Here is a 4634-nt window from a genome sequence, read left to right as displayed (position 1 = left end):
CTCATAATGACTTAAAAGGCACAATGATAGAACTGTTCAGTGCTTGTTTTTCCACTTGAACAGAAACTGAGTGAACTGTGAAAAAGTTTTGCAACCAGAAAATGACAGGGTTTTCATTTGCCCCAGTCAGCCATTGTTTATTGAAGATTTCGAGGAGGAAATTATAATTTCCCTTAGTGACGCCGATTGAAAGGAGGGAGTGTGTAGCTTTTCTATTTGAAAACAGAAGCCAGTCTTTTATGCATGTGCTTTCACACTAAATAATTTCTGTGCAAAATTAATATTGTACACACTGTCAATCCATTGTTACTGCATATACTGCACTATTAAAATGTTTTGATAATACATTGCAAAAATTATAATTATACATAATTAATAGAACATAATATAGATACATACATCTGTCAGCCCACTGTGTATTCAACAGTTGCCAGTTATTGAAACAGGCAAGTTAGAGTAAAACCAACTGTCATTTTTAATGACAATCTGGCCAAAATAATTCCAAGAGGGTAAGACAAACAAAACAATATGTATAAATAATGCACACAGTGTAAATACATGTATAAACTGGATGGTTTAGATCCTAAATGCTGACTGGCTGATAGCCATGGTATATGACACCATATACCACAGGTATGACATCACGTTGCATTTTATTCCTCTACTTGTGTTGGTAACCGGTTTATGAGAGCAATAAGGCATCTTGGGGGATTGTGGTATATTGCTCCATGATGCGTCGTGCTTGAGAACAGCTCTTAGCCATGGTATATTGGTCATTCATCACACCCCCTCATGCCTTATTGCTTACATAAACACTACATACAACAGTAAACATCAAATTACACTAAATACGGTGAGACACATAGATTTAGCAAGTGCATGGATCAGAAAACACTATTTATTTCACTTGTGAAGGAGTGAGATGAAAAGCTTAAAGGTATTTTGGGTACCAGTTATTGGCGGCAGCAAACTGAAATGATTGACAACTGAAGGAAGTGTAGGCTTTAGGAGTAGGCACAGCTTACTTTTAAAATTGAAGATGTTAAAGAGTGAGCTAATATTGAGGGGGATTTAACCAAAAGCACAGTTGCTGGTATCAGCAGGTCTGGCAACGTGTATTCATCAAGGACCAGTTAACTAGACCATAAAGGTCAGTGATGAGTGTCACCTATGGAGGAGTAAATATTATGAAATAAATACACATTTGTATTGGCATAGTTACTTTTGGCACACTATTTCTGATTTAGTCTAGTTTTAATCACATTTGTGTGATAAACAAACACTTTTGGTTGGATAAATATAGCACAGCTTGACACAAAACCGAGTCTGTAGTAGTCAAGTCATGCACTTAATGCCATGGATTTGTGTACATGTAATTACGTCTCTTCTTCAAAAACCTCCTGTCCACTAAAGTCACGGAAATATATTTTCTCAATTTAGTCAAATGCAAATTGGTTTTTGTTACGTTTTTGTTTTTTCCGGATCCCTTTAGTCAGTTATCTTCTCGTCAAGAACCACTGATAAATAGGTGTCAGAATGATTTTGTCACTACTTTTGTCACTACTTTTGTGCAAGGATTATGTTAGTGTAGAAATAGAAAAAACTGCGTCTGTGCCACCAGGAAGAAACAACAGTGTTGTTAGCCACCCGGCACAGCTCCTGCAGCCGGGCAAGAACTTTCTCTTGGTCGCTGGGAAGAAATGCCGTCAACCAGTTAAACCTGAGTCGCTGCTAAAGCCAACTGAGATTTTGAACAGGTTTTCCCGGAGTCAGAGTCAATTCCCGAGCTGCCTTCAGAGGGGAATGATCGGAAGGCATGTTCTACCGGTGGCCTTGAAAAACAAAAAACTTTAGTCATCGGCGATTCCATTACCCGCAGAATTAGACTAAAGAATCAGCCGGCGATCGTACACTTTACCGGGGGGCAGAGCCTGGGTCCTCTCTATGTTTCTTCCAAAATGTTTGCCTTCTTAGGGAGTTTTTCCTAGCCACTGAAATTCAACACAACTGTTCATTGCTCCTTGGGGTTAAAGGCTGGGTGTTTCTGTAAAAGCACTTTGTGACAACTGCTGTTGTAAAAAGGGCTTTATAAATACATTTGATTGATTGATTGAACACTGTGATTGGATACTTGACAGACAACTAAGAACGCAGTTCAGCAGAAGAACAAGATGTGGTTGTCACGCTGTTAGGTATGGAGACGGAGGCAAATGCAGAAGTCCATAGGGTTTCCCCTTTTTATTAAACAAACGAAGGAATAACGTAAACTGAGTGCCGGGCACTACAAAAAGTCCGCTGGAGCACAGGAGCACAGGAGCACAGGAGCACAGCCACAACAGGTGTACACGACATATACACACACAATGACCCACAAGGACAAGGAGAAAAGGGCTGAACTAAATACACTGAGAAAACGAGGAAAACAGAAACAGGTGGGGGCTAAAACACAGGTGAACTGAATATAACGTTGAACAGAAACAAGAACAGGAAAGACCATACAAGGACAAGACAAGGAAACACAGAAAACACGAAGCGGAATGGCCCCTTCAGGAAGGGACCATTACACATACAAGGACAAGACAAGGAAACACAGAAGACACAAAGCGGAATGGCCCCTTAAGGAAGGGACCATCACAGTACCCCCCCCCAAAGGCGCGGACTCCCGGACGCGCCCAAACGCCCAAAGGGGGGGACGGGCAGGGCACCAAGGCGGAGACACGGCCCCAGGACTGGGACCAGGGACCGGAACACAAGGAAGACCCCCAGCAGAGCCCCGATCCGGCGGCCCCAAGGACCCAGGAGACCCAGCCGGGACAGCCGGGCGGCGGGAGCAGGGAGCGCCGGGACCAGGGAGGGTCGGAGGCGGGCCGGGACCATGCGGGGCGTCGGGAGCCGGGGGGACCGGCGGGGTTCCGGGAGCCGGGGGGGCCGGCGGGGTTCCGGGAGCCGGGGGGGCAGGCGGAGGTTCAGGGGCCGGGAGAGCCGGCGGAGGGTCAGAGGCCGGGAGAGCCGGCGGAGGGTCGGGGACCGGCGGAGGATCCGGCTGAGGATCCGGCGGAGGATCCGGGGGAGGAGCCGGCGGAGGAGCCGGCGGAGGAGCCGGCGGAGGAGCCGGCGGAGGACCCGACGGAGGACCCGACGGAGGACCCGACGGAGGACCAGACGGAGGACCAGACGGAGGACCAGACGGAGGAGCCGGCTGAGGGCCAGGGGCCGGCTGAGGGCCAGGAGCCGGAAGAGCCGGCGGAGGGTCAGAGGCCGGGAGAGCCGACGGAGGGTCGGGGACCGGCGGAGGATCCGGCTGAGGATCCGGCTGAGGATCCGGCTGAGGATCCGGCGGAGGAGCCGGCGGAGGACCAGACGGAGGACCAGACGGAGGACCAGACGGAGGACCAGACGGAGGACCAGACGGAGGGGCCGGCGGAGGAGCCGGCGGAGGAGCCGGGGCCGGCGGAGGAGCAGGAGCCGGCTGATGAGCAGGGGCCGGCGGAAGGGCCGGCTGAGGAGCAAGGGCCGGCGGAGGAGCCGGCTGTGGAGCAGGGACAGGCGAGGGCGCCGCTGAGGCCGGGACAGGCGAGGGCGCCGCTGAGGCCGGGACAGGCGAGGGCGCCGCTGAGGCCGGGACAGGCGAGGGCGCCGCTGAGGCCGGGACAGGCGAGGGCGCCGCTGAGGCCGGGACAGACGGCGATGCCTGGGCAGGAGTGGACGCCGCGGGACGAGGCGGTGACGCCTGGGCAAGAGAGGACGCCGCGGGACGAGGCGCCGCTGAGGCCGGGACAGGCGAGGGCGCCGCTGAGGCCGGGACAGGCGAGGGCGCCGCTGAGGCCGGGACAGACGGCGATGCCTGGGCAGGAGTGGACGCCGCGGGACGAGGCGGTGACGCCTGGGCAGGAGAGGACGCCGCGGGACGAGGCGGCGGTGTCTGGGCAGGAGAGGGCGCCGCGGGAGGAGGTGGCGGCTCTGGCCACCAGTCCTCCAGGGGCGGCTCGGGCCACCAGTCCTCCAGGGGCGGCTCGGGCCACCAGTCCTCCAGGGGCGGCTCGGGCGGACCCTGGGCAGCAGGGGGAGCTGGCGGACCCTGGGCAGCAGGGGGAGCTGGCGGACACTGGGCAGCAGGGGGAGCTGGCGGACACTCCAGGGCAGCAGGGGGCGCTGGCGGACACACCAGGGCAGCAGGGGGCGCTGGCTGCCTCTCCAGGGCAGCAGGGGGCGCTGGCTGCCTCTCCAGGGCAGCAGGGGGCGCTGGCTGCCTCTCCAGGGCAGCAGGGGGCGCTGGCTGCCTCTCTAGGGCAGCAGGGGGCGCTGGCTGCCTCTCCAGGGCAGCAGGGGGCGCTGGCTGCCTCTCCAGGGCAGCAGGGGGCGCTGGCTGCCTCTCCAGGGCAGCAGGGGGCGCTGGCTGCCTCTCCAGGGCAGCAGGGGGCGAGACCGGTAGCGGAGCTGGAACAGGGACCGGGGCAGGCCGCGGGACCGGAGTAGGGGCCGGGGCAGGCCGCGGGACCGGAGTAGGGACCGGAGTAGGGACCGGGGCAGGCCGCGGGACCGGAGTAGGGACCGGAGTAGGGACCGGGGCAGGCCGCGGGACAGGAGTAGGGACCGGGGCAGGCCGCGGGACAGGAGTAGGGACCGGGGCAGGC

This window comes from Esox lucius, chromosome 2 (genome assembly GCF_011004845.1).
Source record: "Esox lucius isolate fEsoLuc1 chromosome 2, fEsoLuc1.pri, whole genome shotgun sequence".
NCBI classification, from domain to species: domain Eukaryota; kingdom Metazoa; phylum Chordata; class Actinopteri; order Esociformes; family Esocidae; genus Esox; species Esox lucius.
Note: the sequence above shows the minus strand (reverse complement) of the source record.